The sequence below is a fragment of the Schistocerca americana genome, unplaced genomic scaffold, assembly GCF_021461395.2.
Source record: "Schistocerca americana isolate TAMUIC-IGC-003095 unplaced genomic scaffold, iqSchAmer2.1 HiC_scaffold_415, whole genome shotgun sequence".
Lineage (NCBI taxonomy): Eukaryota > Metazoa > Arthropoda > Insecta > Orthoptera > Acrididae > Schistocerca > Schistocerca americana.
Window position 1 is genome coordinate 72,159 of NW_025726143.1, and position 19,531 is coordinate 91,689.

Below are 19,531 nucleotides of genomic sequence, written 5' to 3' on the forward strand. Positions count from 1 at the left end.
TGAAGACCCATTGTGCACTCGACTGTTCATGCCAACTCACTGCCTCGCACTTTACTACTGTGTACCACTCTTGTCGTCCAACTGCAAAAGACTGGGCCACAACAACTTTCCGCGTCTCCATTGCACTGCGCAAACTACGAAACGCTCCCCAAACATGCCACTCACCCACGCAGACGACTTTTCCGACTTTACACGACGCTCACGCAACGCTCACGCTAGTGACAGCCTTATTTAGAGCTTGACGTCGCACACAAGCGAATGAGCACATTTCGCCGACGACTTAGGCCGCCCTCCTAGTGTGGCTGTTCGGTGTCTGCAGGCAGCGAGGGGCTGCAAGCTTCCTGTGTTCGCGCCTATGTCACCTCTGCTTGCTTGTCAGAGACAGAGTATCGCAAAACATACAACTCACTCCATGAATTGATTGCTACGGCATCTGTCATCAGCAGTCACAACTAGCAACACCAGTAGCAGCCGACTGCACGTCAAGAATTGGAATGTGCAGTGGGATTTTTGTGAATTCGGCGCAAGGCTGATCTTTGCGACATAGGTTTGAGAATCTTATGGGAACACTTGTACTGTTTCTAAATTAAGTGTAGTGGTGGGAGGAGGGTGCTTCGTGCGCATTACAGCACGCTTGCCAATTGTGGCTGCTAATCGTTGGCTCGTATCTGCCTTGACACATTTTCTGGCTGTGAATTATTCCACTTGCATGGCAGTGTGCGCATGTTGGTGTGTTAAAAATTCTGGAGGCGCTGGGTATCGATCCCAGTACCTCTCGCATGCTAAGCGAGCGCTCTACCATCTGAGCTACGCCCCCTGCTGACGAACTGTGCTACATACAGCCATATCAATGACACAGACCCTTGCACTCCCATTATTCCGCTGACAAACACTACTCTCAATGTGTCCGTGAGGGTGTCTTTCAGGTTTCCTGCATTCTGTATCGAATCGTAGTTGGCCAAAATCAAAGTGGCACGCACGACGTCGAAAATAGCGTTCGGCCAACGCTCTGAGGTAGACGAACGTGTTGTCCACTCTCTAGACTTCATTGAGGTTAGGCCGTTATACCTAAGGCAGATTTGCACTCGATGACACCTCGACAACAGCCGGTCCTCACATTTACGTCTTGCTCTCCTTACGTCAGTATACGAGTCTGTGACGCTGGCTTTGCAACATCTTGCGTGCCTTTAGGCTCGCCGCGACCAACACTTACCACGCACTGACCACAAAACGTGTAGGCGCCGGGGCTTGAACCCGGGACCTTTCACATGCAAAGCGAACGCTCTACCAACTGAGCTACGCCCCCAAGCACAACCAAGCTGCGCTGTTCTCCGTTCTTTGCTACTCTTATGTGCACGGACGCGATGGTTGGTTGGTTTGCAGGGGTGAAGGGACCAGAGTACAAAGGCGCGGACACGTTCACATACGCAAGAGTTCCAAGTAGTTTCGATGCTCTGGTATTACGACTGCAAATTCCGTCCGTTTTTAACGTCTTAAATTGAAGGGACAGTCACAAGTTGCTCCGTTTTCACTCCATGTCGACAATCACACAGCACCTGAGGTAACAAGCACATCTGAAGACCCATTGTGCACTCGACTGTTCATGCCAACTCACTGCCTCGCACTTTACTACTGTGTACCACTCTTGTCGTCCAACTGCAAAAGACTGGGCCACAACAACTTTCCGCGTCTCCATTGCACTGCGCAAACTACGAAACGCTCCCCAAACATGCCACTCACCCACGCAGACGACTTTTCCGACTTTACACGACGCTCACGCAACGCTCACGCTAGTGACAGCCTTATTTAGAGCTTGACGTCGCACACAAGCGAATGAGCACATTTCGCCGACGACTTAGGCCGCCCTCCTAGTGTGGCTGTTCGGTGTCTGCAGGCAGCGAGGGGCTGCAAGCTTCCTGTGTTCGCGCCTATGTCACCTCTGCTTGCTTGTCAGAGACAGAGTATCGCAAAACATACAACTCACTCCATGAATTGATTGCTACGGCATCTGTCATCAGCAGTCACAACTAGCAACACCAGTAGCAGCCGACTGCACGTCAAGAATTGGAATGTGCAGTGGGATTTTTGTGAATTCGGCGCAAGGCTGATCTTTGCGACATAGGTTTGAGAATCTTATGGGAACACTTGTACTGTTTCTAAATTAAGTGTAGTGGTGGGAGGAGGGTGCTCCGTGCGCATTACAGCACGCTTGCCAATTGTGGCTGCTAATCGTTGGCTCGTATCTGCCTTGACACATTTTCTGGCTGTGATATATTCCACTTGCATGGCAGTGTGCGCATGTTGGTGTGTTAAAAATTCTGGAGGCGCTGGGTATCGATCCCAGTACCTCTCGCATGCTAAGCGAGCGCTCTACCATCTGAGCTACGCCCCCTGCTGACAAACTGCGCTACATACAGCCATATCAATGACACAGACCCTTGCACTCCCATTATTCCGCTGACAAACACTACTCTCAATGTGTCCGTGAGGGTGTCTTTCAGGTTTCCTGCATTCTGTATCGAATCGTAGTTGGCCAAAATCAAAGTGGCACGCACGACGTCGAAAATAGCGTTCGGCCAACGCTCTGAGGTAGACGAACGTGTTGTCCACTCTCTAGACTTCATTGAGGTTAGGCCGTTATACCTAAGGCAGATTTGCACTCGATGACACCTCGACAACAGCCGGTCCTCACATTTACGTCTTGCTCTCCTTACGTCAGTATACGAGTCTGTGACGCTGGCTTTGCAACATCTTGCGTGCCTTTAGGCTCGCCGCGACCAACACTTACCACGCACTGACCACAAAACATGGAGGCGCCGGGGCTTGAACCCGGGACCTTTCACATGCAAAGCGAACGCTCTACCAACTGAGCTACGCCCCCAAGCACAACCAAGCTGCGCTGTTCTCCGTTCTTTGCTACTCTCATGTGCACGGACGCGATGGTTGGTTGGTTTGCAGGGGTGAGGGGACCAGAGTACAAAGGCGCGGACACGTTCACATACGCAAGAGTTCCAAGTAGTTTCGATGCTCTGGTATTACGACTGCAAATTCCGTCCGTTTTTAACGTCTTAAATTGAAGGGACAGTCACAAGTTGCTCCGTTTTCACTCCATGTCGACAATCACACAGCACCTGAGGTAACAAGCACATCTGAAGACCCATTGTGCACTCGACTGTTCATGCCAACTCACTGCCTCGCACTTTACTACTGTGTACCACTCTTGTCGTCCAACTGCAAAAGACTGGGCCACAACAACTTTCCGCGTCTCCATTGCACTGCGCAAACTACGAAACGCTCCCCAAACATGCCACTCACCCACGCAGACGACTTTTCCGACTTTACACGACGCTCACGCAACGCTCACGCTAGTGACAGCCTTATTTAGAGCTTGACGTCGCACACAAGCGAATGAGCACATTTCGCCGACGACTTAGGCCGCCCTCCTAGTGTGGCTGTTCGGTGTCTGCAGGCAGCGAGGGGCTGCAAGCTTCCTGTGTTCGCGCCTATGTCACCTCTGCTTGCTTGTCAGAGACAGAGTATCGCAAAACATACAACTCACTCCATGAATTGATTGCTACGGCATCTGTCATCAGCAGTCACAACTAGCAACACCAGTAGCAGCCGACTGCACGTCAAGAATTGGAATGTGCAGTGGGATTTTTGTGAATTCGGCGCAAGGCTGATCTTTGCGACATAGGTTTGAGAATCTTATGGGAACACTTGTACTGTTTCTAAATTAAGTGTAGTGGTGGGAGGAGGGTGCTTCGTGCGCATTACAGCACGCTTGCCAATTGTGGCTGCTAATCGTTGGCTCGTATCTGCCTTGACACATTTTCTGGCTGTGAATTATTCCACTTGCATGGCAGTGTGCGCATGTTGGTGTGTTAAAAATTCTGGAGGCGCTGGGTATCGATCCCAGTACCTCTCGCATGCTAAGCGAGCGCTCTACCATCTGAGCTACGCCCCCTGCTGACGAACTGCGCTACATACAGCCATATCAATGACACAGACCCTTGCACTCCCATTATTCCGCTGACAAACACTACTCTCAATGAGTCCGTGAGGGTGTCTTTCAGGTTTCCTGCATTCTGTATCGAATCGTAGTTGGCCAAAATCAAAGTGGCACGCACGACGTCGAAAATAGCGTTCGGCCAACGCTCTGAGGTAGACGAACGTGTTGTCCACTCTCTAGACTTCATTGAGGTTAGGCCGTTATACCTAAGGCAGATTTGCACTCGATGACACCTCGACAACAGCCGGTCCTCACATTTACGTCTTGCTCTCCTTACGTCGGTATACGAGTCTGTGACGCTGGCTTTGCAACATCTTGCGTGTCTTTAGGCTCGCCGCGACCAACACTTACCACGCACTGACCACAAAACATGGAGGCGCCGGGGCTTGAACCCGGGACCTTTCACATGCAAAGCGAACGCTCTACCAACTGAGCTACGCCCCCAAGCACAAGCAAGCTGCGCTGATCTCCGTTCTTTGCTACTCTTATGTGCACGGACGCGATGGTTGGTTGGTTTGCAGGGGTGAAGGGACCAGAGTACAAAGGCGCGGACACGTTCACATACGCAAGAGTTCCAAGTAGTTTCGATGCTCTGGTATTACGACTGCAAATTCCGTCCGTTTTTAACGTCTTAAATTGAAGGGACAGTCACAAGTTGCTCCGTTTTCACTCCATGTCGACAATCACACAGCACCTGAGGTAACAAGCACATCTGAAGACCCATTGTGCACTCGACTGTTCATGCCAACTCACTGCCTCGCACTTTACTACTGTGTACCACTCTTGTCGTCCAACTGCAAAAGACTGGGCCACAACAACTTTCCGCGTCTCCATTGCACTGCGCAAACTACGAAACGCTCCCCAAACATGCCACTCACCCACGCAGACGACTTTTCCGACTTTACACGACGCTCACGCAACGCTCACGCTAGTGACAGCCTTATTTAGAGCTTGACGTCGCACACAAGCGAATGAGCACATTTCGCCGACGACTTAGGCCGCCCTCCTAGTGTGGCTGTTCGGTGTCTGCAGGCAGCGAGGGGCTGCAAGCTTCCTGTGTTCGCGCCTATGTCACCTCTGCTTGCTTGTCAGAGACAGAGTATCGCAAAACATACAACTCACTCCATGAATTGATTGCTACGGCATCTGTCATCAGCAGTCACAACTAGCAACACCAGTAGCAGCCGACTGCACGTCAAGAATTGGAATGTGCAGTGGGATTTTTGTGAATTCGGCGCAAGGCTGATCTTTGCGACATAGGTTTGAGAATCTTATGGGAACACTTGTACTGTTTCTAAATTAAGTGTAGTGGTGGGAGGAGGGTGCTTCGTGCGCATTACAGCACGCTTGCCAATTGTGGCTGCTAATCGTTGGCTCGTATCTGCCTTGACACATTTTCTGGCTGTGAATTATTCCACTTGCATGGCAGTGTGCGCATGTTGGTGTGTTAAAAATTCTGGAGGCGCTGGGTATCGATCCCAGTACCTCTCGCATGCTAAGCGAGCGCTCTACCATCTGAGCTACGCCCCCTGCTGACGAACTGTGCTACATACAGCCATATCAATGACACAGACCCTTGCACTCCCATTATTCCGCTGACAAACACTACTCTCAATGTGTCCGTGAGGGTGTCTTTCAGGTTTCCTGCACTCTGTATCGAATCGTAGTTGGCCAAAATCAAAGTGGCACGCACGACGTCGAAAATAGCGTTCGGCCAACGCTCTGAGGTAGACGAACGTGTTGTCCACTCTCTAGACTTCATTGAGGTTAGGCCGTTATACCTAAGGCAGATTTGCACTCGATGACACCTCGACAACAGCCGGTCCTCACATTTACGTCTTGCTCTCCTTACGTCAGTATACGAGTCTGTGACGCTGGCTTTGCAACATCTTGCGTGCCTTTAGGCTCGCCGCGACCAACACTTACCACGCACTGACCACAAAACGTGGAGGCGCCGGGGCTTGAACCCGGGACCTTTCACATGCAAAGCGAACGCTCTACCAACTGAGCTACGCCCCCAAGCACAACCAAGCTGCGCTGTTCTCCGTTCTTTGCTACTCTTATGTGCACGGACGCGATGGTTGGTTGGTTTGCAGGGGTGAAGGGACCAGAGTACAAAGGCGCGGACACGTTCACATACGCAAGAGTTCCAAGTAGTTTCGATGCTCTGGTATTACGACTGCAAATTCCGTCCGTTTTTAACGTCTTAAATTGAAGGGACAGTCACAAGTTGCTCCGTTTTCACTCCATGTCGACAATCACACAGCACCTGAGGTAACAAGCACATCTGAAGACCCATTGTGCACTCGACTGTTCATGCCAACTCACTGCCTCGCACTTTACTACTGTGTACCACTCTTGTCGTCCAACTGCAAAAGACTGGGCCACAACAACTTTCCGCGTCTCCATTGCACTGCGCAAACTACGAAACGCTCCCCAAACATGCCACTCACCCACGCAGACGACTTTTCCGACTTTACACGACGCTCACGCAACGCTCACGCTAGTGACAGCCTTATTTAGAGCTTGACGTCGCACACAAGCGAATGAGCACATTTCGCCGACGACTTAGGCCGCCCTCCTAGTGTGGCTGTTCGGTGTCTGCAGGCAGCGAGGGGCTGCAAGCTTCCTGTGTTCGCGCCTATGTCACCTCTGCTTGCTTGTCAGAGACAGAGTATCGCAAAACATACAACTCACTCCATGAATTGATTGCTACGGCATCTGTCATCAGCAGTCACAACTAGCAACACCAGTAGCAGCCGACTGCACGTCAAGAATTGGAATGTGCAGTGGGATTTTTGTGAATTCGGCGCAAGGCTGATCTTTGCGACATAGGTTTGAGAATCTTATGGGAACACTTGTACTGTTTCTAAATTAAGTGTAGTGGTGGGAGGAGGGTGCTTCGTGCGCATTACAGCACGCTTGCCAATTGTGGCTGCTAATCGTTGGCTCGTATCTGCCTTGACACATTTTCTGGCTGTGAATTATTCCACTTGCATGGCAGTGTGCGCATGTTGGTGTGTTAAAAATTCTGGAGGCGCTGGGTATCGATCCCAGTACCTCTCGCATGCTAAGCGAGCGCTCTACCATCTGAGCTACGCCCCCTGCTGACGAACTGCGCTACATACAGCCATATCAATGACACAGACCCTTGCACTCCCATTATTCCGCTGACAAACACTACTCTCAATGAGTCCGTGAGGGTGTCTTTCAGGTTTCCTGCATTCTGTATCGAATCGTAGTTGGCCAAAATCAAAGTGGCACGCACGACGTCGAAAATAGCGTTCGGCCAACGCTCTGAGGTAGACGAACGTGTTGTCCACTCTCTAGACTTCATTGAGGTTAGGCCGTTATACCTAAGGCAGATTTGCACTCGATGACACCTCGACAACAGCCGGTCCTCACATTTACGTCTTGCTCTCCTTACGTCGGTATACGAGTCTGTGACGCTGGCTTTGCAACATCTTGCGTGTCTTTAGGCTCGCCGCGACCAACACTTACCACGCACTGACCACAAAGCATGGAGGCGCCGGGGCTTGAACCCGGGACCTTTCACATGCAAAGCGAACGCTCTACCAACTGAGCTACGCCCCCAAGCACAAGCAAGCTGCGCTGATCTCCGTTCTTTGCTACTCTTATGTGCACGGACGCGATGGTTGGTTGGTTTGCAGGGGTGAAGGGACCAGAGTACAAAGGCGCGGACACGTTCACATACGCAAGAGTTCCAAGTAGTTTCGATGCTCTGGTATTACGACTGCAAATTCCGTCCGTTTTTAACGTCTTAAATTGAAGGGACAGTCACAAGTTGCTCCGTTTTCACTCCATGTCGACAATCACACAGCACCTGAGGTAACAAGCACATCTGAAGACCCATTGTGCACTCGACTGTTCATGCCAACTCACTGCCTCGCACTTTACTACTGTGTACCACTCTTGTCGTCCAACTGCAAAAGACTGGGCCACAACAACTTTCCGCGTCTCCATTGCACTGCGCAAACTACGAAACGCTCCCCAAACATGGCACTCACCCACGCAGACGACTTTTCCGACTTTACACGACGCTCACGCAACGCTCACGCTAGTGACAGCCTTATTTAGAGCTTGACGTCGCACACAAGCGAATGAGCACATTTCGCCGACGACTTAGGCCGCCCTCCTAGTGTGGCTGTTCGGTGTCTGCAGGCAGCGAGGGGCTGCAAGCTTCCTGTGTTCGCGCCTATGTCACCTCTGCTTGCTTGTCAGAGACAGAGTATCGCAAAACATACAACTCACTCCATGAATTGATTGCTACGGCATCTGTCATCAGCAGTCACAACTAGCAACACCAGTAGCAGCCGACTGCACGTCAAGAAATGGAATGTGCAGTGGGATTTTTGTGAATTCGGCGCAAGGCTGATCTTTGCGACATAGGTTTGAGAATCTTATGGGAACACTTGTACTGTTTCTAAATTAAGTGTAGTGGTGGGAGGAGGGTGCTCCGTGCGCATTACAGCACGCTTGCCAATTGTGGCTGCTAATCGTTGGCTCGTATCTGCCTTGACACATTTTCTGGCTGTGATATATTCCACTTGCATGGCAGTGTGCGCATGTTGGTGTGTTAAAAATTCTGGAGGCGCTGGGTATCGATCCCAGTACCTCTCGCATGCTAAGCGAGCGCTCTACCATCTGAGCTACGCCCCCTGCTGACGAACTGTGCTACATACAGCCATATCAATGACACAGACCCTTGCACTCCCATTATTCCGCTGACAAACACTACTCTCAATGTGTCCGTGAGGGTGTCTTTCAGGTTTCCTGCATTCTGTATCGAATCGTAGTTGGCCAAAATCAAAGTGGCACGCACGACGTCGAAAATAGCGTTCGGCCAACGCTCTGAGGTAGACGAACGTGTTGTCCACTCTCTAGACTTCATTGAGGTTAGGCCGTTATACCTAAGGCAGATTTGCACTCGATGACACCTCGACAACAGCCGGTCCTCACATTTACGTCTTGCTCTCCTTACGTCAGTATACGAGTCTGTGACGCTGGCTTTGCAACATCTTGCGTGCCTTTAGGCTCGCCGCGACCAACACTTACCACGCACTGACCACAAAACGTGGAGGCGCCGGGGCTTGAACCCGGGACCTTTCACATGCAAAGCGAACGCTCTACCAACTGAGCTACGCCCCCAAGCACAACCAAGCTGCGCTGTTCTCCGTTCTTTGCTACTCTTATGTGCACGGACGCGATGGTTGGTTGGTTTGCAGGGGTGAAGGGACCAGAGTACAAAGGCGCGGACACGTTCACATACGCAAGAGTTCCAAGTAGTTTCGATGCTCTGGTATTACGACTGCAAATTCCGTCCGTTTTTAACGTCTTAAATTGAAGGGACAGTCACAAGTTGCTCCGTTTTCACTCCATGTCGACAATCACACAGCACCTGAGGTAACAAGCACATCTGAAGACCCATTGTGCACTCGACTGTTCATGCCAACTCACTGCCTCGCACTTTACTACTGTGTACCACTCTTGTCGTCCAACTGCAAAAGACTGGGCCACAACAACTTTCCGCGTCTCCATTGCACTGCGCAAACTACGAAACGCTCCCCAAACATGCCACTCACCCACGCAGACGACTTTTCCGACTTTACACGACGCTCACGCAACGCTCACGCTAGTGACAGCCTTATTTAGAGCTTGACGTCGCACACAAGCGAATGAGCACATTTCGCCGACGACTTAGGCCGCCCTCCTAGTGTGGCTGTTCGGTGTCTGCAGGCAGCGAGGGGCTGCAAGCTTCCTGTGTTCGCGCCTATGTCACCTCTGCTTGCTTGTCAGAGACAGAGTATCGCAAAACATACAACTCACTCCATGAATTGATTGCTACGGCATCTGTCATCAGCAGTCACAACTAGCAACACCAGTAGCAGCCGACTGCACGTCAAGAATTGGAATGTGCAGTGGGATTTTTGTGAATTCGGCGCAAGGCTGATCTTTGCGACATAGGTTTGAGAATCTTATGGGAACACTTGTACTGTTTCTAAATTAAGTGTAGTGGTGGGAGGAGGGTGCTTCGTGCGCATTACAGCACGCTTGCCAATTGTGGCTGCTAATCGTTGGCTCGTATCTGCCTTGACACATTTTCTGGCTGTGAATTATTCCACTTGCATGGCAGTGTGCGCATGTTGGTGTGTTAAAAATTCTGGAGGCGCTGGGTATCGATCCCAGTACCTCTCGCATGCTAAGCGAGCGCTCTACCATCTGAGCTACGCCCCCTGCTGACGAACTGCGCTACATACAGCCATATCAATGACACAGACCCTTGCACTCCCATTATTCCGCTGACAAACACTACTCTCAATGAGTCCGTGAGGGTGTCTTTCAGGTTTCCTGCATTCTGTATCGAATCGTAGTTGGCCAAAATCAAAGTGGCACGCACGACGTCGAAAATAGCGTTCGGCCAACGCTCTGAGGTAGACGAACGTGTTGTCCACTCTCTAGACTTCATTGAGGTTAGGCCGTTATACCTAAGGCAGATTTGCACTCGATGACACCTCGACAACAGCCGGTCCTCACATTTACGTCTTGCTCTCCTTACGTCGGTATACGAGTCTGTGACGCTGGCTTTGCAACATCTTGCGTGTCTTTAGGCTCGCCGCGACCAACACTTACCACGCACTGACCACAAAGCATGGAGGCGCCGGGGCTTGAACCCGGGACCTTTCACATGCAAAGCGAACGCTCTACCAACTGAGCTACGCCCCCAAGCACAAGCAAGCTGCGCTGATCTCCGTTCTTTGCTACTCTTATGTGCACGGACGCGATGGTTGGTTGGTTTGCAGGGGTGAAGGGACCAGAGTACAAAGGCGCGGACACGTTCACATACGCAAGAGTTCCAAGTAGTTTCGATGCTCTGGTATTACGACTGCAAATTCCGTCCGTTTTTAACGTCTTAAATTGAAGGGACAGTCACAAGTTGCTCCGTTTTCACTCCATGTCGACAATCACACAGCACCTGAGGTAACAAGCACATCTGAAGACCCATTGTGCACTCGACTGTTCATGCCAACTCACTGCCTCGCACTTTACTACTGTGTACCACTCTTGTCGTCCAACTGCAAAAGACTGGGCCACAACAACTTTCCGCGTCTCCATTGCACTGCGCAAACTACGAAACGCTCCCCAAACATGGCACTCACCCACGCAGACGACTTTTCCGACTTTACACGACGCTCACGCAACGCTCACGCTAGTGACAGCCTTATTTAGAGCTTGACGTCGCACACAAGCGAATGAGCACATTTCGCCGACGACTTAGGCCGCCCTCCTAGTGTGGCTGTTCGGTGTCTGCAGGCAGCGAGGGGCTGCAAGCTTCCTGTGTTCGCGCCTATGTCACCTCTGCTTGCTTGTCAGAGACAGAGTATCGCAAAACATACAACTCACTCCATGAATTGATTGCTACGGCATCTGTCATCAGCAGTCACAACTAGCAACACCAGTAGCAGCCGACTGCACGTCAAGAAATGGAATGTGCAGTGGGATTTTTGTGAATTCGGCGCAAGGCTGATCTTTGCGACATAGGTTTGAGAATCTTATGGGAACACTTGTACTGTTTCTAAATTAAGTGTAGTGGTGGGAGGAGGGTGCTCCGTGCGCATTACAGCACGCTTGCCAATTGTGGCTGCTAATCGTTGGCTCGTATCTGCCTTGACACATTTTCTGGCTGTGATATATTCCACTTGCATGGCAGTGTGCGCATGTTGGTGTGTTAAAAATTCTGGAGGCGCTGGGTATCGATCCCAGTACCTCTCGCATGCTAAGCGAGCGCTCTACCATCTGAGCTACGCCCCCTGCTGACGAACTGTGCTACATACAGCCATATCAATGACACAGACCCTTGCACTCCCATTATTCCGCTGACAAACACTACTCTCAATGTGTCCGTGAGGGTGTCTTTCAGGTTTCCTGCATTCTGTATCGAATCGTAGTTGGCCAAAATCAAAGTGGCACGCACGACGTCGAAAATAGCGTTCGGCCAACGCTCTGAGGTAGACGAACGTGTTGTCCACTCTCTAGACTTCATTGAGGTTAGGCCGTTATACCTAAGGCAGATTTGCACTCGATGACACCTCGACAACAGCCGGTCCTCACATTTACGTCTTGCTCTCCTTACGTCAGTATACGAGTCTGTGACGCTGGCTTTGCAACATCTTGCGTGCCTTTAGGCTCGCCGCGACCAACACTTACCACGCACTGACCACAAAACGTGGAGGCGCCGGGGCTTGAACCCGGGACCTTTCACATGCAAAGCGAACGCTCTACCAACTGAGCTACGCCCCCAAGCACAACCAAGCTGCGCTGTTCTCCGTTCTTTGCTACTCTTATGTGCACGGACGCGATGGTTGGTTGGTTTGCAGGGGTGAAGGGACCAGAGTACAAAGGCGCGGACACGTTCACATACGCAAGAGTTCCAAGTAGTTTCGATGCTCTGGTATTACGACTGCAAATTCCGTCCGTTTTTAACGTCTTAAATTGAAGGGACAGTCACAAGTTGCTCCGTTTTCACTCCATGTCGACAATCACACAGCACCTGAGGTAACAAGCACATCTGAAGACCCATTGTGCACTCGACTGTTCATGCCAACTCACTGCCTCGCACTTTACTACTGTGTACCACTCTTGTCGTCCAACTGCAAAAGACTGGGCCACAACAACTTTCCGCGTCTCCATTGCACTGCGCAAACTACGAAACGCTCCCCAAACATGCCACTCACCCACGCAGACGACTTTTCCGACTTTACACGACGCTCACGCAACGCTCACGCTAGTGACAGCCTTATTTAGAGCTTGACGTCGCACACAAGCGAATGAGCACATTTCGCCGACGACTTAGGCCGCCCTCCTAGTGTGGCTGTTCGGTGTCTGCAGGCAGCGAGGGGCTGCAAGCTTCCTGTGTTCGCGCCTATGTCACCTCTGCTTGCTTGTCAGAGACAGAGTATCGCAAAACATACAACTCACTCCATGAATTGATTGCTACGGCATCTGTCATCAGCAGTCACAACTAGCAACACCAGTAGCAGCCGACTGCACGTCAAGAATTGGAATGTGCAGTGGGATTTTTGTGAATTCGGCGCAAGGCTGATCTTTGCGACATAGGTTTGAGAATCTTATGGGAACACTTGTACTGTTTCTAAATTAAGTGTAGTGGTGGGAGGAGGGTGCTTCGTGCGCATTACAGCACGCTTGCCAATTGTGGCTGCTAATCGTTGGCTCGTATCTGCCTTGACACATTTTCTGGCTGTGAATTATTCCACTTGCATGGCAGTGTGCGCATGTTGGTGTGTTAAAAATTCTGGAGGCGCTGGGTATCGATCCCAGTACCTCTCGCATGCTAAGCGAGCGCTCTACCATCTGAGCTACGCCCCCTGCTGACGAACTGTGCTACATACAGCCATATCAATGACACAGACCCTTGCACTCCCATTATTCCGCTGACAAACACTACTCTCAATGTGTCCGTGAGGGTGTCTTTCAGGTTTCCTGCATTCTGTATCGAATCGTAGTTGGCCAAAATCAAAGTGGCACGCACGACGTCGAAAATAGCGTTCGGCCAACGCTCTGAGGTAGACGAACGTGTTGTCCACTCTCTAGACTTCATTGAGGTTAGGCCGTTATACCTAAGGCAGATTTGCACTCGATGACACCTCGACAACAGCCGGTCCTCACATTTACGTCTTGCTCTCCTTACGTCAGTATACGAGTCTGTGACGCTGGCTTTGCAACATCTTGCGTGCCTTTAGGCTCGCCGCGACCAACACTTACCACGCACTGACCACAAAACGTGGAGGCGCCGGGGCTTGAACCCGGGACCTTTCACATGCAAAGCGAACGCTCTACCAACTGAGCTACGCCCCCAAGCACAACCAAGCTGCGCTGTTCTCCGTTCTTTGCTACTCTTATGTGCACGGACGCGATGGTTGGTTGGTTTGCAGGGGTGAAGGGACCAGAGTACAAAGGCGCGGACACGTTCACATACGCAAGAGTTCCAAGTAGTTTCGATGCTCTGGTATTACGACTGCAAATTCCGTCCGTTTTTAACGTCTTAAATTGAAGGGACAGTCACAAGTTGCTCCGTTTTCACTCCATGTCGACAATCACACAGCACCTGAGGTAACAAGCACATCTGAAGACCCATTGTGCACTCGACTGTTCATGCCAACTCACTGCCTCGCACTTTACTACTGTGTACCACTCTTGTCGTCCAACTGCAAAAGACTGGGCCACAACAACTTTCCGCGTCTCCATTGCACTGCGCAAACTACGAAACGCTCCCCAAACATGCCACTCACCCACGCAGACGACTTTTCCGACTTTACACGACGCTCACGCAACGCTCACGCTAGTGACAGCCTTATTTAGAGCTTGACGTCGCACACAAGCGAATGAGCACATTTCGCCGACGACTTAGGCCGCCCTCCTAGTGTGGCTGTTCGGTGTCTGCAGGCAGCGAGGGGCTGCAAGCTTCCTGTGTTCGCGCCTATGTCACCTCTGCTTGCTTGTCAGAGACAGAGTATCGCAAAACATACAACTCACTCCATGAATTGATTGCTACGGCATCTGTCATCAGCAGTCACAACTAGCAACACCAGTAGCAGCCGACTGCACGTCAAGAATTGGAATGTGCAGTGGGATTTTTGTGAATTCGGCGCAAGGCTGATCTTTGCGACATAGGTTTGAGAATCTTATGGGAACACTTGTACTGTTTCTAAATTAAGTGTAGTGGTGGGAGGAGGGTGCTTCGTGCGCATTACAGCACGCTTGCCAATTGTGGCTGCTAATCGTTGGCTCGTATCTGCCTTGACACATTTTCTGGCTGTGAATTATTCCACTTGCATGGCAGTGTGCGCATGTTGGTGTGTTAAAAATTCTGGAGGCGCTGGGTATCGATCCCAGTACCTCTCGCATGCTAAGCGAGCGCTCTACCATCTGAGCTACGCCCCCTGCTGACGAACTGCGCTACATACAGCCATATCAATGACACAGACCCTTGCACTCCCATTATTCCGCTGACAAACACTACTCTCAATGAGTCCGTGAGGGTGTCTTTCAGGTTTCCTGCATTCTGTATCGAATCGTAGTTGGCCAAAATCAAAGTGGCACGCACGACGTCGAAAATAGCGTTCGGCCAACGCTCTGAGGTAGACGAACGTGTTGTCCACTCTCTAGACTTCATTGAGATTAGGCCGTTATACCTAAGGCAGATTTGCACTCGATGACACCTCGACAACAGCCGGTCCTCACATTTACGTCTTGCTCTCCTTACGTCGGTATACGAGTCTGTGACGCTGGCTTTGCAACATCTTGCGTGTCTTTAGGCTCGCCGCGACCAACACTTACCACGCACTGACCACAAAACATGGAGGCGCCGGGGCTTGAACCCGGGACCTTTCACATGCAAAGCGAACGCTCTACCAACTGAGCTACGCCCCCAAGCACAAGCAAGCTGCGCTGATCTCCGTTCTTTGCTACTCTTATGTGCACGGACGCGATGGTTGGTTGGTTTGCAGGGGTGAAGGGACCAGAGTACAAAGGCGCGGACACGTTCACATACGCAAGAGTTCCAAGTAGTTTCGATGCTCTGGTATTACGACTGCAAATTCCGTCCGTTTTTAACGTCTTAAATTGAAGGGACAGTCACAAGTTGCTCCGTTTTCACTCCATGTCGACAATCACACAGCACCTGAGGTAACAAGCACATCTGAAGACCCATTGTGCACTCGACTGTTCATGCCAACTCACTGCCTCGCACTTTACTACTGTGTACCACTCTTGTCGTCCAACTGCAAAAGACTGGGCCACAACAACTTTCCGCGTCTCCATTGCACTGCGCAAACTACGAAACGCTCCCCAAACATGGCACTCACCCACGCAGACGACTTTTCCGACTTTACACGACGCTCACGCAACGCTCACGCTAGTGACAGCCTTATTTAGAGCTTGACGTCGCACACAAGCGAATGAGCACATTTCGCCGACGACTTAGGCCGCCCTCCTAGTGTGGCTGTTCGGTGTCTGCAGGCAGCGAGGGGCTGCAAGCTTCCTGTGTTCGCGCCTATGTCACCTCTGCTTGCTTGTCAGAGACAGAGTATCGCAAAACATACAACTCACTCCATGAATTGATTGCTACGGCATCTGTCATCAGCAGTCACAACTAGCAACACCAGTAGCAGCCGACTGCACGTCAAGAAATGGAATGTGCAGTGGGATTTTTGTGAATTCGGCGCAAGGCTGATCTTTGCGACATAGGTTTGAGAATCTTATGGGAACACTTGTACTGTTTCTAAATTAAGTGTAGTGGTGGGAGGAGGGTGCTCCGTGCGCATTACAGCACGCTTGCCAATTGTGGCTGCTAATCGTTGGCTCGTATCTGCCTTGACACATTTTCTGGCTGTGATATATTCCACTTGCATGGCAGTGTGCGCATGTTGGTGTGTTAAAAATTCTGGAGGCGCTGGGTATCGATCCCAGTACCTCTCGCATGCTAAGCGAGCGCTCTACCATCTGAGCTACGCCCCCTGCTGACGAACTGCGCTACATACAGCCATATCAATGACACAGACCCTTGCACTCCCATTATTCCGCTGACAAACACTACTCTCAATGTGTCCGTGAGGGTGTCTTTCAGGTTTCCTGCATTCTGTATCGAATCGTAGTTGGCCAAAATCAAAGTGGCACGCACGACGTCGAAAATAGCGTTCGGCCAACGCTCTGAGGTAGACGAACGTGTTGTCCACTCTCTAGACTTCATTGAGGTTAGGCCGTTATACCTAAGGCAGATTTGCACTCGATGACACCTCGACAACAGCCGGTCCTCACATTTACGTCTTGCTCTCCTTACGTCAGTATACGAGTCTGTGACGCTGGCTTTGCAACATCTTGCGTGCCTTTAGGCTCGCCGCGACCAACACTTACCACGCACTGACCACAAAACGTGGAGGCGCCGGGGCTTGAACCCGGGACCTTTCACATGCAAAGCGAACGCTCTACCAACTGAGCTACGCCCCCAAGCACAACCAAGCTGCGCTGTTCTCCGTTCTTTGCTACTCTTATGTGCACGGACGCGATGGTTGGTTGGTTTGCAGGGGTGAAGGGACCAGAGTACAAAGGCGCGGACACGTTCACATACGCAAGAGTTCCAAGTAGTTTCGATGCTCTGGTATTACGACTGCAAATTCCGTCCGTTTTTAACGTCTTAAATTGAAGGGACAGTCACAAGTTGCTCCGTTTTCACTCCATGTCGACAATCACACAGCACCTGAGGTAACAAGCACATCTGAAGACCCATTGTGCACTCGACTGTTCATGCCAACTCACTGCCTCGCACTTTACTACTGTGTACCACTCTTGTCGTCCAACTGCAAAAGACTGGGCCACAACAACTTTCCGCGTCTCCATTGCACTGCGCAAACTACGAAACGCTCCCCAAACATGGCACTCACCCACGCAGACGACTTTTCCGACTTTACACGACGCTCACGCAACGCTCACGCTAGTGACAGCCTTATTTAGAGCTTGACGTCGCACACAAGCGAATGAGCACATTTCGCCGACGACTTAGGCCGCCCTCCTAGTGTGGCTGTTCGGTGTCTGCAGGCAGCGAGGGGCTGCAAGCTTCCTGTGTTCGCGCCTATGTCACCTCTGCTTGCTTGTCAGAGACAGAGTATCGCAAAACATACAACTCACTCCATGAATTGATTGCTACGGCATCTGTCATCAGCAGTCACAACTAGCAACACCAGTAGCAGCCGACTGCACGTCAAGAAATGGAATGTGCAGTGGGATTTTTGTGAATTCGGCGCAAGGCTGATCTTTGCGACATAGGTTTGAGAATCTTATGGGAACACTTGTACTGTTTCTAAATTAAGTGTAGTGGTGGGAGGAGGGTGCTCCGTGCGCATTACAGCACGCTTGCCAATTGTGGCTGCTAATCGTTGGCTCGTATCTGCCTTGACACATTTTCTGGCTGTGATATATTCCACTTGCATGGCAGTGTGCGCATGTTGGTGTGTTAAAAATTCTGGAGGCGCTGGGTATCGATCCCAGTACCTCTCGCATGCTAAGCGAGCGCTCTACCATCTGAGCTACGCCCCCTGCTGTCGAACTGCGCTACATACAGCCATATCAATGACACAGACCCTTGCACTCCCATTATTCCGCTGACAAACACTACTCTCAATGTGTCCGTGAGGGTGTCTTTCAGGTTTCCTGCATTCTGTATCGAATCGTAGTTGGCCAAAATCAAAGTGGCACGCACGACGTCGAAAATAGCGTTCGGCCAACGCTCTGAGGTAGACGAACGTGTTGTCCACTCTCTAGACTTCATTGAGGTTAGGCCGTTATACCTAAGGCAGATTTGCACTCGATGACACCTCGACAACAGCCGGTCCTCACATTTACGTCTTGCTCTCCTTACGTCAGTATACGAGTCTGTGACGCTGGCTTTGCAACATCTTGCGTGCCTTTAGGCTCGCCGCGACCAACACTTACCACGCACTGACCACAAAACGTGGAGGCGCCGGGGCTTGAACCCGGGACCTTTCACATGCAAAGCGAACGCTCTACCAACTGAGCTACGCCCCCCAGCACAACCAAGCTGCGCTGTTCTCCGTTCTTTGCTACTCTTATGTGCACGGACGCGATGGTTGGTTGGTTTGCAGGGGTGAAGGGACCAGAGTACAAAGGCGCGGACACGTTCACATACGCAAGAGTTCCAAGTAGTTTCGATGCTCTGGTATTACGACTGCAAATTCCGTCCGTTTTTAACGTCTTAAATTGAAGGGACAGTCACAAGTTGCTCCGTTTTCACTCCATGTCGACAATCACACAGCACCTGAGGTAACAAGCACATCTGAAGACCCATTGTGCACTCGACTGTTCATGCCAACTCACTGCCTCGCACTTTACTACTGTGTACCACTCTTGTCGTCCAACTGCAAAAGACTGGGCCACAACAACTTTCCGCGTCTCCATTGCACTGCGCAAACTACGAAACGCTCCCCAAACATGGCACTCACCCACGCAGACGACTTTTCCGACTTTACACGACGCTCACGCAACGCTCACGCTAGTGACAGCCTTATTTAGAGCTTGACGTCGCACACAAGCGAATGAGCACATTTCGCCGACGACTTAGGCCGCCCTCCTAGTGTGGCTGTTCGGTGTCTGCAGGCAGCGAGGATCTGCAAGCTTCCTGTGTTCGCGCCTATGTCACCTCTGCTTGCTTGTCAGAGACAGAGTATCGCAAAACATACAACTCACTCCATGAATTGATTGCTACGGCATCTGTCATCAGCAGTCACAACTAGCAACACCAGTAGCAGCCGACTGCACGTCAAGAAATGGAATGTGCAGTGGGATTTTTGTGAATTCGGCGCAAGGCTGATCTTTGCGACATAGGTTTGAGAATCTTATGGGAACACTTGTACTGTTTCTAAATTAAGTGTAGTGGTGGGAGGAGGGTGCTCCGTGCGCATTACAGCA

At 51.1% G+C, this 19,531-nt stretch overlaps 24 non-coding genes across 24 annotated transcripts; all 24 read right to left on the reverse strand.

The window, feature by feature from the left end:
- Positions 1-744: 744 nt before the first annotated feature.
- On the reverse strand, positions 745-817 carry Trnaa-agc. The gene has a single exon. It is a non-coding gene; the product is annotated as a tRNA-Ala (tRNA).
- A 416-nt stretch (positions 818-1,233) lies between these two features.
- On the reverse strand, positions 1,234-1,306 carry Trnaa-ugc. Its single transcript has one exon. It is a non-coding gene; the product is annotated as a tRNA-Ala (tRNA).
- A 1,013-nt stretch (positions 1,307-2,319) lies between these two features.
- Trnaa-agc lies at positions 2,320-2,392 on the reverse strand. Its single transcript has one exon. It is a non-coding gene; the product is annotated as a tRNA-Ala (tRNA).
- A 416-nt stretch (positions 2,393-2,808) lies between these two features.
- Trnaa-ugc lies at positions 2,809-2,881 on the reverse strand. The gene has a single exon. It is a non-coding gene; the product is annotated as a tRNA-Ala (tRNA).
- A 1,013-nt stretch (positions 2,882-3,894) lies between these two features.
- Trnaa-agc lies at positions 3,895-3,967 on the reverse strand. Its single transcript has one exon. It is a non-coding gene; the product is annotated as a tRNA-Ala (tRNA).
- Positions 3,968-4,383: 416 nt separating this feature from the next.
- Trnaa-ugc lies at positions 4,384-4,456 on the reverse strand. Its single transcript has one exon. It is a non-coding gene; the product is annotated as a tRNA-Ala (tRNA).
- Positions 4,457-5,469: 1,013 nt separating this feature from the next.
- Positions 5,470-5,542, reverse strand: Trnaa-agc. Its single transcript has one exon. It is a non-coding gene; the product is annotated as a tRNA-Ala (tRNA).
- Positions 5,543-5,958: 416 nt separating this feature from the next.
- On the reverse strand, positions 5,959-6,031 carry Trnaa-ugc. The gene has a single exon. It is a non-coding gene; the product is annotated as a tRNA-Ala (tRNA).
- A 1,013-nt stretch (positions 6,032-7,044) lies between these two features.
- Positions 7,045-7,117, reverse strand: Trnaa-agc. Its single transcript has one exon. It is a non-coding gene; the product is annotated as a tRNA-Ala (tRNA).
- Positions 7,118-7,533: 416 nt separating this feature from the next.
- Trnaa-ugc lies at positions 7,534-7,606 on the reverse strand. Its single transcript has one exon. It is a non-coding gene; the product is annotated as a tRNA-Ala (tRNA).
- A 1,013-nt stretch (positions 7,607-8,619) lies between these two features.
- Trnaa-agc lies at positions 8,620-8,692 on the reverse strand. Its single transcript has one exon. It is a non-coding gene; the product is annotated as a tRNA-Ala (tRNA).
- Positions 8,693-9,108: 416 nt separating this feature from the next.
- Positions 9,109-9,181, reverse strand: Trnaa-ugc. Its single transcript has one exon. It is a non-coding gene; the product is annotated as a tRNA-Ala (tRNA).
- Positions 9,182-10,194: 1,013 nt separating this feature from the next.
- Positions 10,195-10,267, reverse strand: Trnaa-agc. Its single transcript has one exon. It is a non-coding gene; the product is annotated as a tRNA-Ala (tRNA).
- Positions 10,268-10,683: 416 nt separating this feature from the next.
- Trnaa-ugc lies at positions 10,684-10,756 on the reverse strand. The gene has a single exon. It is a non-coding gene; the product is annotated as a tRNA-Ala (tRNA).
- A 1,013-nt stretch (positions 10,757-11,769) lies between these two features.
- On the reverse strand, positions 11,770-11,842 carry Trnaa-agc. The gene has a single exon. It is a non-coding gene; the product is annotated as a tRNA-Ala (tRNA).
- A 416-nt stretch (positions 11,843-12,258) lies between these two features.
- On the reverse strand, positions 12,259-12,331 carry Trnaa-ugc. The gene has a single exon. It is a non-coding gene; the product is annotated as a tRNA-Ala (tRNA).
- A 1,013-nt stretch (positions 12,332-13,344) lies between these two features.
- On the reverse strand, positions 13,345-13,417 carry Trnaa-agc. Its single transcript has one exon. It is a non-coding gene; the product is annotated as a tRNA-Ala (tRNA).
- Positions 13,418-13,833: 416 nt separating this feature from the next.
- On the reverse strand, positions 13,834-13,906 carry Trnaa-ugc. The gene has a single exon. It is a non-coding gene; the product is annotated as a tRNA-Ala (tRNA).
- Positions 13,907-14,919: 1,013 nt separating this feature from the next.
- Positions 14,920-14,992, reverse strand: Trnaa-agc. The gene has a single exon. It is a non-coding gene; the product is annotated as a tRNA-Ala (tRNA).
- Positions 14,993-15,408: 416 nt separating this feature from the next.
- Positions 15,409-15,481, reverse strand: Trnaa-ugc. Its single transcript has one exon. It is a non-coding gene; the product is annotated as a tRNA-Ala (tRNA).
- A 1,013-nt stretch (positions 15,482-16,494) lies between these two features.
- Trnaa-agc lies at positions 16,495-16,567 on the reverse strand. The gene has a single exon. It is a non-coding gene; the product is annotated as a tRNA-Ala (tRNA).
- Positions 16,568-16,983: 416 nt separating this feature from the next.
- Positions 16,984-17,056, reverse strand: Trnaa-ugc. Its single transcript has one exon. It is a non-coding gene; the product is annotated as a tRNA-Ala (tRNA).
- Positions 17,057-18,069: 1,013 nt separating this feature from the next.
- Positions 18,070-18,142, reverse strand: Trnaa-agc. The gene has a single exon. It is a non-coding gene; the product is annotated as a tRNA-Ala (tRNA).
- A 416-nt stretch (positions 18,143-18,558) lies between these two features.
- On the reverse strand, positions 18,559-18,631 carry Trnaa-ugc. Its single transcript has one exon. It is a non-coding gene; the product is annotated as a tRNA-Ala (tRNA).
- Between the last annotated feature and the right edge of the window lie 900 nt (positions 18,632-19,531).